General features: G+C 44.7%; 1 protein-coding gene across 11 annotated transcripts in view; it reads right to left on the bottom strand.

Annotated features, from left to right (window-relative positions):
• The window catches only part of TBC1D5 (TBC1 domain family member 5), a 1,653,915-nt gene that overhangs the window by 785,885 nt on the left and 853,570 nt on the right, over nt 1-14,460 (bottom strand). The window lies entirely within an intron of this gene.

Consider the following 14,460-nt stretch of genomic DNA (forward strand, 5'->3'; position numbering starts at 1 on the left):
CAGATTAACTCAAGACCAGTGGTTTATGCACCCCTGCTAGCAGATGGAAACTTCACAGTATATATAACCATGCAGTGACCCCAGTCTGCAATATTCTCTTCAAAAGCAACTGTAGATAGACTAGCAAAAAACTTGATTAAAAACATGATTAAAAACAGATAACCAGAACTGTACTCAACCACCCATAAACACTGAAACTCACATAAGATTCTAGGTACCCCCAAGCTAGGGACTGGATGAACACTTTAACAGTAATCCCTTGGGACACAGAGCCCCACAGGAGGGACTATTTACATACTCATGTGGCAGGCCGAGGGCGGGAAGCTGAGTCCATCTGTCTACATTAAGGAAAACAAAATTATCAGGTAAGTGATTTTCCATTTTCTAGCATGTACACAGACTCAGGACCAATGGATGTACCAAAGCTACTCCCCAACAGGGTGGGAGGGCTGCCCACAGTCCAGTCAACACCACAAGTCAAAGGCTGCATCCCCCTGGGCCTGCACATCCAGACCTGGAAAAGTGTGTAAGGAGGACCACGTTGTTAGCTTTGCAGATATCGATGGGAGACATCAGACTAACTTCCACCCATGACACTGCCTGAGCCCTAGTGGAATGAGCCCTAACCTGAGTAGGCAATGGCTTTCCAGCATTCACATATGCAGCCGTGACCACCTCATAATTCAACGAGCAATGGTAACCCACAAAGCCGGGGTGCCCTGCTAACTCCCACCATGGAGAAAAAACAAGCGATTTGTCTTTCTAAAAGACTCACAGACCTCCAGATACCACACAACAAGATGCTTAAATATCCAAGGAGCACAAAAGGCAAAACTCCTCCCAAAAACCCTGACCTTATCCAGGGATGGCAAGGAAATGGAAGATTCAAATGAAAGTCTGAGTCTACCTTGGGCAAGAAGGATGAACAGTACACAGCTGTAATGCCCCCGGAGTCACCTGAAGGAATGGCTCTTGGCAAGACAAGGCCTGCAGCTCAGAAATCCGACGCACAGAACATATAGCCACCAGGAACTCAGTTTTCAAAGTCAACAAACCCTAAGGAAAGGCTACAAAGTGGTTGGAACATAGGGCCCCGCCAAAACATCCAGCACCAAATTAAGACTCCACAATGGAACCAGTAACCTTAAGGGAGGCCTAAGGTGCTTCACTCCCTTCAAAAACAGGCCACATCAGGATGAGATGACAAGAAACACCATTCACTAGGCCTCTGAAACAGGCAAGAGCCGCAACCTGCACCTTCAAGGAATTAAGGGCCAAGCCTGTATTCAATCCATCCTGCAAAAAATCCAGAATAAGAAGGATCTTAACTGAAGGAGGAAGAACAACCCTACTCCTCACAGCAGGCCTCAAAAAATCTCCAAACCCGCACATAAGCCAAGGAAGTGGAGAACTTGCGAGCGTGGGAGTAAAGTGGGAAATCACCGCAGAGGAATAACCACGCTTTAACAGGTGAGCCCTCTCAAGAGCCAAACTAAGATAGAATCGTTGGATCCTCATGAAGAACCGGTCCCTGCTGAAGCAGATCCAGGTGTGGTGGAAGACAAAGGGGGGCCTCCACCAGGAGTCATCCCAAATCCGCATACACACGGTCATCTGGGTCAGTCCGGTGCCACCAGGAGTACTAGCCCCCTGTGGCCTTCGATCTTGCGGAGTATCCTGCCCAGCAAGGGCCACAGGGGAAAGGTATAAAGCAATCTGTCTTCCAGGCAGATCCGTACAAGTGTGTCTATTCCCAGGGACCAAGGATCTCTCCTGCAACTGTAGAAGTGAGGAACCTTCACATTTCGAGAAGTCACCAGGAGGTCTAGTAAAGGAAGACCCCAGCGATCCACAATTAGCTGAACGCCTTGGCTAACAATATCCACTTTCCTGGGTCCAGACTCTCCCTGCTGAGAAAGTCCACTCTTATGTTGTCTTTTCCTGCAATGTGAGTGACCAAGATCATCTGCAGATGACCTTCCACCCATTCCATCAGCTGGTCTATTTCCTGTGACACTTGCTGGCTCTTGGTTCCTCCTTGGCAATTGATAGAGGCCACTGTTGCGTTGTCAAACATAATGCAAACCGCTTGATTCTGCAGCATGTGGCTGAACTGCAAGCATGCCAGCCATACTGCGGGCCTCTAGGTGATTGATGTTCCAATGGAACTCTTCAGCATTCCATCGCCCCGGGCCGTTAACTCTAGCCATTGAGCCCCCCAACCGTGGAGACTTGCATCTGTCGTGAGTACCAACCAGGCCAGAAAGGACAAGGGAACTCCCTTTCTCAGATGATCCTCCTGCAACTACCACTGGAGGCCAGAGCAGATTTCCATCGGCAAGTGGAGCCAAACCGCATAATCCTGAGACTGCAGCTTCCAACAAGATAGCAGAGAGCGCTGAAGAGGATGCATATGCGCTCCTGCCCACGGCAACCACTTCCAGGGTAGCTGCCATCAAGCCGAGTACCTGTAGGTAGGACCAAACCATTGGGCATATGGTGGTCATCAACTGATGCACTTGAGACATCAATCTCTGGATACAAACTTCCAGTAGGAAAGACTTTCCTGTCCCCTATCAAACCGGACCCCCAGATACTCCAATGACTGGGATGGTGAAAGATTGCTCGTGGTCAGGTTCACCTCCTGAGCGAGCTCCTGCAATAAGGAGATCAACTTGTGTATCACCAGGTGGCTCTCTTCCTGACACTTGGCTCGAATCAGCCAGTCGTCCAAATAAGGGTGCACCAGGATTCCTTCTTTTTGCAAGGCTGCTGTACCACACTATAATCTTGGAAAAATGTTCTGGAAGCAGTGGCTAGACCAAAAGGCATCGCTCAAATTGATAATGGCACCCCAACACCGCAATGCATAGAAAGCATTGGTGTTTCACTTGGATGAGAATATGAAAGTAAGTCTCTGACAGATCCAAGGAGGTCAGAAATTCCTGACTGTACTGCCATTATTACAGAGCAAAAGGTTTCCATTTGAAAATGATCTTAGTACTAATACATTCCACCTTCAACTGATGGTTGATCCTCTTGAGATCCAAGATGGGATGAAAGGAGCCCTCTTCTTGGACACAACAAAATAAAATGGAATAGCGCCCCATACTTTGAGATGTGGGCACCGGAACTACAAGCCCTCAGTCTCAGAAGCCTTTGAAACGTTTAACTCCACTGCCTACTTCTTCTGTAAGGAGTGGCATGGGGACACCATAAACACGTCCCGAGGAATGTTGCGAAATTCCAGTGCATACCCTTCACGTATCACCTCCACAACCCACTGATATTCGACGTGATCTCGACCCACCTTCGATAAAATAGAGAGATACATACCCCTATTTCCTGTTCCAGAAGGTGGGTCAGCAAACTTTCATTGGAAGCTCCACTACCTGAGCCGCTCTTCTCTTGGGCTGCCAGGGATGAACATACAGATCACCGAAGGCTGAGTCCGCTCTAGGGATGAAAATGCCTGCAACCCTGGAAATGACCCTTCATACCAAAGGGGTACTAATCGGAGAAAATTATTTTTCACTCAATACACAATTAAGCTCTGTAATTTGTTGCCAGAGGATGTGGTTTAGTGCAGTTGGGTTTAAAAAAATGTTTTAGATAGGTTCTTGCAGGAGAAGTCCATTAACTGCTATTAATCAAGTTCTCTTAGAGAATAGCCACTGCTATTACTGGCATTAGAAGCATTGGATCTATTTAGTGTTTGGGTACTTGCCAGGCACTGTATAGCCTGGATTGGCCACTGTTAGGAAACAAGAGGCTGGGCTTGAAGGATCCTTGGTCTGACCCAGTATGGCAATTTCTTATGTTCTTATGGCAACTGAAGCTCTGGAGATTTTCCCCCATTTACTGGCCAGTTTCTCCAACGTGCTTCCAAAAAAGAGAGAGCCTTTAAAGGGCATCTTAGTAAGACTGGCTTTGGAAGCTGTGTCAGTTGACCAATTTCGCATCCAGAGTGCTGCTATCACCCGAAGCCACTCCTCTGACCTAGGTCTGGACCAAATCATAGCCTACATCTACTAAAAAGGTATCGGCAGGCTCCATAATTACTCGAATTCCCACCAGACTCATCAACCTCCTAGGAGAGAAGCAGATAAGATCTCGCCACTAGGGCAACAAAAGGAGGCAATCTGTAAATTCATCACCACTGCCTCAAAGGCTTGCTTAAGCATAGCCTCAATTCTTCTATCATGTACATCCTTCAAGGCCACTCCTCCCTCTACAGGTTTAGCCATCCGCTTAGAAACGGCACATACCAGAGCATCCACTTTGGCAAAAATGCAAACGCTCTCTCACAACCGTATCCAGGGGGTACAGGCCTTCCAGTGTCCAACCCCCCTTTAAAATTTGCCTCTGGGGCATCCCATTCCAGATCATTCAATTAGTGGATGGCTTCCATTGCTGGGAAAAAATAAAGAGGCTTTACGTAAGAAAACTAAATGGGATTCTTCCTCAGCTCTGACATAGCATCTGAACTAGGAATACCCAGTTGTTTCAAGGTCTGGGAAATCAGAGGCGTAGTTCATCTCTACCAAAGAACTGCAACATGGTCTGATACGGTTCCAGCCTGGAGGAATTTCCCCATCTTCCAGGGAATCAGGATCAAACTCATCATCAGTGCTATCTGGATTCCTGTCGGGAACAACCACAGGGAGCCTAGGCGAGCCCCGACGCTTAAGCTATGGACTGGAATAGGGAGGAGCTAGGCAGTTGAGTATCCACTGGACAGAAATGGGGGAAGTGGAGGATTGCACCTGCAGAAAGGCTTGTAAGCCTTGAAAAAATTCCACCAAGAAAAAGCAGCTGGGTCCAGACCAAGCCCAGAACAAACTGGAGCTGGTCCCACAGAACTGTCTCAACACCAGCAGGGGAGCCAGTCAAGTGAGAACCAAGATATGGCATCCCCCCAGTCAAGACCATGACCAACCCATCATCAGAATGGGAAGAGTCAGGCTTAGCAAAAGCTGAGGAAGACAAATCTCCTGAGTGTCGAGTACTGCTGACACAGGTTAGAAGGCCAGGTCAGGCTGAGAAGCCCTGATATAGACAGGCAACACAAAGAGGAAGAGTGCTTAGTCTTCTTCCTTACCAGGCGCCATCGCCGCAGTAAATATCGTTGAAAAGGCTTGCACTCAAAAATGAAATGCATCCACAAAATAAGCACATAGAAAGAAAGCGCGGAAAGGTGCAATGCACACCTGTGGTGGCAATTTAAGCTCGTAAAAAAATTTGAACACCTAAAAAGCACACCCAAAAACCGAGCGTACATTGCTTGCGCAGAGCCGACATACTGCGCGTAGCAATGGCCTATAGAGGGCAGAAACCTGCACTAGAGCCTACTAAGCGGTGTATAACAAAAAAGCCTAAGGCGGGGCCTAGCCCACCAGGGGCCTCTCAACCCTCCTAGGCTGGGCCCATTTCCCCAACCCCATTGGGAGCACGGTGCGCCAAGAATGAAGTCCTGATCCCCTCTAACTGTCCTCTGATTCAGGTAATCCTTCAAATACTTTTGGCAATAACCCTCAATTTACAATATCACAAAACTACTCGGTTGATATTCACGACAAACATATAAGTACCTGCTTCCGGTAAAGGTGGATGAGAGCGTCTGGGCACATGTTTAACTGTGTGAAAGTTGCTGGGTTAAGCTGGTAAAAGCTGAAACATAAGTCTGGGGTGTAGTGGCATGTTTCAAAGTAATTTATTCTTTAAAAAAGATTGAGGAAAGGTGATAAAAGTGCTTATTTTAGGAACAATGTTAAGACCTCTGAAGCAGGCATGAGTCCCACGCTGAAACATTGTCAATGTCGGGTTGTAGCCCTTTGTGGGCAAGAGCCCATGAGATTGAAGCACTGCATATTCTGATACCGATTCCCGGGAATTAAAAAGTATAAAATAATCTATTTCTGATTCAGGTAAAACATTTCACCCGCTGCCTTTCAGCTGAACTAGCAGCTAATCCATGCTGGGAAACCCAGCTACCAGACCAAGGCACACCTCTGAGGGACCACGGAAATCGCCTTAGGAATTCTCAACTGGGGAAGGGACCTTTAGGTATCATCGCAGGAGAGCGGGGCTTTCTCTTCCTGAATTTAGGATTTCAAATTTCTCCTTTCAAAAAGCTGAAAGCAATCCCATAGGAAGATGCACGTCCATCATCTGCTGGAGACTGAGAATACTGGCAGGCTGGTGTCACTGCAGCGTTATATATACTGTGATGTCAGCTTGCTCGGTCTCCATCTGCTGGCAGGGATCATAAACCTACTGGTCCTAAGTCCATCTGTCTGCATGCTAGGAAATCACTATTTATCTGGTAGTGCCCACAAGGAAATGATTAAACTCTTGAGAAGCATGGGAATTTCTGAATTTGAGTTAAAAGGCTGATTATTATTATTATTATTATTTTTTAGTTGGAAAGTGTCAGCTGTCTATACATTAAAGAATGAGCTAGGGGTGGGTAGAAAGGAAAGAAAAACACACAAACTCCTGGTTTTTGCCTGCCCTCTGACTAGCTATTTAATACAAAACATAAAAACTCCTGGTTATTTACCTGCCTTCTGACTAGCTATTTAATACAGAAACACAAACACACTAAAGAATATACCCCCAGCAGTTTACTTCTCCCTAAAACGTTTGTTCTCAAATTTCCCTAAGCAGTACTTACTGATTCTTTTCAGCCACAACCAATGTGATCCTCTCCTCTCAAATCCAGAAAGTTGCTCTTCCCGGACTTGATCAAGGATGTTAAAGAATATATTTGAGATTTGTCTAATCCAGTTTCATTGAAATTAAATCTAACTGAACTCAAATACACTATACACTCTGAAGGGATGTAGCAGGGCGTTGCGCCGACATGCACGACAGCCCATAATGATGGCGAGGCCATCCCACCTCCCCCGTCTTCCTTCCCGGGCGGTCTATGCGGGCGCGTGATGCTGGGGGCAATGGAGGGAATAATGATAGAGCTAAACGAACATAATCTTCTTACTTTAGCGCCAACCCCCATAGTTTGGATGCTATGCGCCATGGCTCAGGATATATCCAAAGAAAAAAGCACGGTTTTCCCCATACCATTCCAAGGTAATATGGATGGAATGCAAACCATGAACAGTTATCACACAGCGAAGCACGAAGAATTGGTACAACAGAAGATCTATTCGGAACTGGCCATAAGCAGAATTGCTGAACTATTTGCCTCTCCCCCATTTGCAAATGATGATCTCCCCCGCTAGCCATCATCCCAAAGGAGGAGACTGCAACTTCCCATATGGTGCCTCAGTGGCTAACCATCTGCCCGAAGAAGAGAGTACAGTATGTTTCCTTCAGTAGTGTCATCGACATTCTTCGACAATGCGGAAAAGGAGCCCTCATGGCAAAGACTGACATCGAAGTCTGCATTCTGCTTGCTTCCTGTCAATCCTGACAGCTTCCTTTTACTGGCTTCTGTTTTAAAAACGAGTACTACTTAGATAAGTGTATGCCAATAGGGTGCTCCGTAGCATGTGCGTACTTCAAACTTTTCAGCTCATTTCTCCACTCCACTCCACTCAGAAGCTAGTATGATGAACACAGTCCACTATTTAGATGACTTCCTTTTTGTCAGCCCATCTGATTCAACAACATGCGCCCGTCTGTTATCTGAGTTCCATTAGAGCAGCTCTCGAGTTTGGCATACCTATAGCACAGGAAAAAAAACGAAGGTCCTTCCACTTTCAATCATATTTCTGGGAATGTAGCTTGACTCCATGGCAATGATATCTACCATTGCCACAGACAACTACATTCCATGAAAGATATGTTCGCATGTGCCCTCGAGGTTAAAAAAATTAACTTTAGTTGAGGTTCAATCACTCATTGGCACCCTTAATTTTGCCAGTAGGGTCATACCAACGGGGAGGGTGTTCTTGAGGAGGCTCACTGCCAGTACAATGAAAGTAAGCCACCCAAAGCACCATATCCGGATCACAAGGCTTATGAAAGAGGACTTGGCTATATGGTCATCCTTCTTGAACAGTTTCAATGGGATATCGGTGTGGCCAAACCCTCCCATATCCAGCTACAATCTGGGCACACATTCAGATGCATCTGGTGGCCAAGGTTTCGGTGTGTATTGGCAGGGCTCGTGGTCAGCTGAGCTGTGGCCAGTATCCTGGGTCCAATCAGGCTTAACTCACAACATCACTTTCTTAGAGGTATTTCCCATACTTGTTGCCTTGGTTATATGGGGCGATAAGCTCCATAATAGGAATATTATATTTTTGGTGTGACAATATGCAGTAGTACAGGTCATAAACCAACTATCTGTCAGGTGCAAAGCAGCAGAGTTACTATGGAAGTGGTACTCACAAGTCTTTACATTAATATAGTCATACGCATGCGCCACGTTCCAGGAATACATAACAGTATTGCCAATGCGTTATCAAGCGCTAAATGGAATCTGTTTTAACAAACAGTACCCGGAGCAGACAAGGAAGAAATACCAGTGCCGGAGCGATTGTGGAACATTGGACCACCCCACATGAGACCTCTTACAGCGATCGGTAGCCCCGGCTACATGGAAGGCTTATTGCAGAGCTTACATGGCCATTTCTGAGTTTCTGAAGGAATGTGGTTAGCCTATGGGCCCATAAGCGAGGGGGTTGATCGCAGCAATATAGCTTGGTCTAAAGACAGTAGAAAATCTAGAGGGGAAAGTGGTGAAGCAGATAGCTTGTTTTCCTTTTTCTCTAAGGCCCAGGGCTGGGGCGACCCCACAAAGGTTTTTTTAGCTAAGAAGAAATGTTGGCTGGGTAGGCAAGGAAGTTAGAGCCAGCGCGTGACGCACAACGCCCAATCACACATGGCCTGCTTATTCAATTGTGCTGGGTATTACTGTCCATCTGAGACTCAGAATACAAACTCAAACTTTTCCGAGCTGCATTCTCCCTGGCCTTTTTCGGCACCAATGCACATTAGCGAACTGGTGGCAGCTTCAAAAAGGGATACAGGTTTTAAGGGCTTATTGATACAAACACTAAATTATCTGTGGATGTGGTTCAGTTAATCATACAAAGATCAAAAACAGATCAAACAGACAGGGTTGCAAGTTTAGCTTGAAATGCACGTTCTCACTGGTCACGTATGGTGACCACTTGCAGGAATTCCTGGTTTCGCAACCCCCAGGCGGCAAGTATCTTTTGATACATGACAATCAATTACCCCTCAGAATATATCCGTTTTTGGCCGTCCTAAACAGAGCATTGACCGCTGTAGGGCGTAACGCCAATGAATTCAGAACCCACTCATTTAGAATAGGAGTGGCCACCAGTGCAGCACAGGCTGGGTTGAACATTGACACCATTCAAAGAATTGGATGGTGGAGCTCCGGCGCTGTGCATACATATATCAGGATTGAACAAGCATAAATGTATAATTTGTATAAATTTCTTTCCAATATCTTCATACAGAGTTTCCCCAACGGCAAAGGATTGTCTGGATCACCTGGCGGAGAAAAGGGCTTGTGTTAGTCATACGGTGCACCCATGGGGCTCGCCGCCCCACGATGTCTGCATCATATGGATGGGAGACAGAGGCATGCCTTGGGATAAACTCCTTCTATTGGCACATATCAAGAAGGACACGAAGGCTAAGCCCAGCGTCATTGTATTTCACTTGGGAGGCAATGACATCAGGTTCGCAACTTGTATACAATTAATTCGCTGTATTAAGATACATGTAAGCAAGTTAGCATCCTTGTTCCCCAGTACATGCCTCATGTGTTCGGACATTATTTACCACTTAAAATTGAACGACAGCAGACTGTGGAAATGTGGCTGCAAAAAGATCAATCGGCAAGTCGAACAATGGATGTGTAAGCTAGGAGGTCAACAGATAAAGCATGACTGGGCCGACAACCCATGCGACGGACTCTATCGTTCTGACCCGCACGCACTTGTCCGACATTGGTTATGACCTCTTTAATAACACAATACAGGAGGTCTCAAATGTTTTTTCGTGTGAAGAAGTCCGCAGCTTGATGGGGGCATGAGGCAAGCATCCTGCCCCATGCCAGAGGCAGGTGGCACGAGCCAGTGGGGACGTCTTGGTCAGCCCAGGTGGTCCCCTTGCTTGGGGCCAGGCATTATAGGCTGCCTTGCTAGGTTACAAGGCGGGCAGCCATCTGGCTCATGCCGGGAGTAGATTTTACTGTTTCATTGTTAATAATAAAGCTGCAGATTTTTTCAGCCACATCATTGGTTTCTTTCATTTGTTGCGGGTTTTACCTCCGGGGGAGGGGCGGAGATAGCCAGGGGCGCTAGTGACAGGTCTCGATGTTCATAGAAGTGTGTTGCGCTGAAGCGTGCGACAGCTCATAATGACGGTGAGACCATCCTGCCTCCCCGTCCTCCTTCACAGGCGGTCGAAGCGAGTGCATGTTGCCAGCGGAGGAAAGGGCAATATATCAACACTCCCACCCACCAATTAAAAACTCAATACATATTACCAACCCTTACAGAATTAATCCCAAAATACTAATGTTCTTCTATTACCTATGGCTGTTAACATTAATAATAGAATGTTGTCCATTGACATTCCACTCCCTTAACCTTCACCAAAGCATTTCTTCCACCAGGTCATATGATACTTAGACGGTCCTTAACACAGAACCACCATATAGTGATCCTTTGCGTCTGCAAGTACTCGCTACCAGAGATACTAACGTCCAGGAGCATATATTCACGCTACCTGACATGAACCAATGTTTTGCCTCCAATCCAGAGGCCACATCAGAGGCAACACACTTTTAACCACAACTAATATTCAAATGGTGCTTATCACAAAATTTCAAAATGAATCAATAAACAAGAACTCACAGGGGAAGCCAACCAAGACTACAAGGGAGCAGAAAGCACCCTTTTTGATTACTCTCCACATTATGCATCAACATGGCTACTTTTACTGATGTATGTTCGGAGGCACTCCCAGGAAATAGTTTTTAATAACTGAAAATAGCCAAGTAAGTTTGTTTTGAAAAAGTACCCACACAAAACTCAGGCACAACTTTGTGTAAAATATTTTTCTGCAGACCCATCTGGTTTTGCAAGTAAAAACTACTTTAGGGTTTGCTAAAATGCAGGTAGTTTATTTTATTTCTTTATGCTTGATTTGTTGCATAAAAAGTAGGATTTTCCTCTTCTCCAACATGCTATTGCTACAATTTTACTTCACAGACTTCTTGCAATTTGATATTTTTTTCTCTCTCTTTTTTTTTGTGTTAACAGTCAATTTTTTTGTTTCTTCTGTACTACACCATTCGCTATATGCTATTATTTAATTGTTTGCTAATAATGTTGTTACCTCCGGATTTAGAGTTTTCTCCTATTTGGTTATTTTTAAGATGGAGAACTCAAGGCATAACTCAAAAAAAGCACATGTCAAAGAGAAGCCTGTTTCTATGGAAATAGCCTGCCAACCTTATTCTCCCCTGCCTGGTCTCTGGCTGCTTTTGGCCTCTACTCACATTGGGCCAGATTTTAAAACTTATGCGAGAGCGTAGATTTGTTCGCTGAACCCGGCGCGAACAAATCTACGCCCGATTTTATAACATGCATGCGCTGCCGCGCGCATGTTATAAAATCCAGGGTTGGCGCGCACAAGGGGGTGCACACGTGCACTTTTTGCACGCCGAGCCCAAGGGGAGCCCCAATGGCTTTCCCCATTCCCTCCAAGGCCTCTCCGAAATCGGAGCAGCCTTGAAGGGAACTTTTTCTCCGGCCCCCCCACCTTCCCCTCCCTTACCCTATCTAACCCACTCCCCAGCCCTAACTAAATCCCCCCCCTACCTTTGTTGGAAAACTTATGCCTGCCCGAGGCAGGTGTAACTTGCGCGTGCCGGCCAGGTGCCGGAGCACTCGACCCCATCCCCAGACCGCAGCCACGCCCCTGGCCATGCCCCCAATCCATCGCCACGGCTCCCCAGTCACGCCCCTTTTTTGCGAGCCCCGGACATAGGCTCAGCGCGCGCAGGGGCAGATTTTCTCGGGTTATGCGCGTAGCCTTTGAAAATCTGCCCCATTGGTTTTCTGTTTCTGTTAAATGTATATGTTTAATGTTATAAATGGTACTATATCAATACTTTATTTACTGATTAAATGGTACATGAATTTGCATTTTACTGATTTAAAACAACCTATAGTACTTTGAACCTTGTATTACATTAAAATTAAAATATAAAACCCACCCTACTCCACATGTCACTCTAATGCCCTATGTTGCAACATCATATTCTCACTCATTCATAAATCACTATTAATAGCTTATCATGTATTAAGTGTACACACTATCTTAATATCCCAAAACAAAATCTTAGTATATCTGAAAACGTTCTCAATATACACATTCTCAATATACAAATACTGTAAATCAAAATACACTCTTGTCCCATCCAGAAAACCTTCAGCAAGAACACTTAACTTTTGTTGATATCGCCAGGAGTATGTCATTCACTGTCCAAAATTTCTCTGATTATGAACTCCCGTGAACTTTTAATGTCGACGGAAAAACACCGTTCAATATCCAAAGGTTTCTCTAATTGTGTACTTCCAATGAAAGGTCGAGCAGTAGATATATACCCATATGGGAGAGATCACACTTCTATCGTTACAAATGTCCAAAAACGTCCGTTTGTTGTCAACTCTCTATCCCAAATTCAAAATTCATATAGGTGGCCAATAACATTGTAATCCATATGTTTATCACAAGCGGTGAATACCGCCAAAGTGTATCCTTATTTGCACCTTTACTGAATACCTCTGTGGCAGAGTCCTCTTAAGATAATCTTGTCCTCTGTTTTTGCACACTCTGACAAAGAAGTGTTCAGTAAAGGTGAACATAAGGATACACTTTTGCAGCTAAGCTCTGTGATTATTACCGTAGACACTGCACTTAAGAACACAAGTTGGCATTTTTTCTTTGACACTCAAGTTTTAGAAGCATACATGGGTTAACATTATGGGTTCATGAGTTGATATATTTTTCATCTATAATTGAAGCCCCTGAAGCAGGTAATCCAAAACATGGTGCCATGTCGGGTATGACGGAACTTTAATTTGAGCACATGTAAGCATATTTTTGATTATTTGGAGAATTGTGTTTCTTCTTGACAATTCACAGTTATTGCACAGACATTGACACAGATGTTCAATAAGCAATCTTAAAAAAGACCCTTGGACCTATGATTATACATGTCCATTCTCATGGAGAAAAATGTTGAATTAATTATCCGCTCCGGTGTTATGATGGTCCTTAACAAATTAATTCTTTTGTGCTGCATTTAGTCTTCTGCTTATTTGAATATTTAATTTGCGTGGACAAGTGTTTTTGTTTTTTGATATATTTATATTTGCCAGAGCAAATGTATGCACTCTAAACTTTGGTCAGGGCCCTTTTTTTTTGCTAGTCTACACTATGAGGTAGATTTTAAAAGCCTTGCATGGGCAAAAATGGCAATAAATGCGTGTATGTGGGCTGCGCAGGAGCTATGTGAATTTTAAATAGCTGGGAAGGGTGCGTATACATCAATGTAGGCGCGCCAAGAAAAAATAGTTAGAAAAGGGGCAGAGCATGGGCCTTCCAGAGGCAGGGCCAGCACTGATGCGCATAGCCCCTAATTTTCTTCAGCCAGTGTACATATGTTACACATTTAATTTTGCTATAGCTCCTCAGTAGGTGTAAGAGCCGGTGAAAATGAGAGAAAGAGAGAGCACATAAGATATGTGTGCAGTGTTGCAGGCATACGCCCATGAAGAGTATTTTATAACCTACATGTATACTTTTTAAAATAGTGCGTATCTTTGCACGCAGTGAGATACATGCGTTTATGGGTGCACGCATGGCCCTTTTAAAATCTATCTTTTAAAACTCAGCTTCCATGTCCTGATGAAAATGTTTAAAATAACATGTGTATAGAGTGAGTGCTGCCCTTTCTTCACCTAGACAACTCTGTGTACATCTAATTTCTTTGTTCTCATTCTAACATTTAATTCATTAGCTCATAAGAAATTTTCCCTTAAGTCAAGTCTCTGGGCATAACTGTAACACCCCTATTTACAAAGATGCATTACCATCCTTACATGGAAAACACATGTGATTTGTGAATACGCCTCATTGGAAACAATGGGACATATATTAAATAATGCATAATTCTGTACATTGACTTGAAAGCACTTTTGTGAATAATGGTGTATATCTGTAACATGTTTGGGAAACCTCCTGTCCTCAATCAAGGCCACATATTGATAGAGTTTTCATGATATCCTGAAAGAATATGCATGAAAAAGATTTGAATGTTAATACTAATCTATCTCATGAAAATTTGTTAGGGATATCCTGAAAAACTGACTGGAGTGTGGTCGAGAATTGGAGATTTCCAGTTCTTGATCTCAGAATTTTTATATCCAGGGAGACCCA

The sequence above is a fragment of the Rhinatrema bivittatum genome, chromosome 2 (assembly GCF_901001135.1).
Source record: "Rhinatrema bivittatum chromosome 2, aRhiBiv1.1, whole genome shotgun sequence".
Taxonomy (NCBI): domain Eukaryota; kingdom Metazoa; phylum Chordata; class Amphibia; order Gymnophiona; family Rhinatrematidae; genus Rhinatrema; species Rhinatrema bivittatum.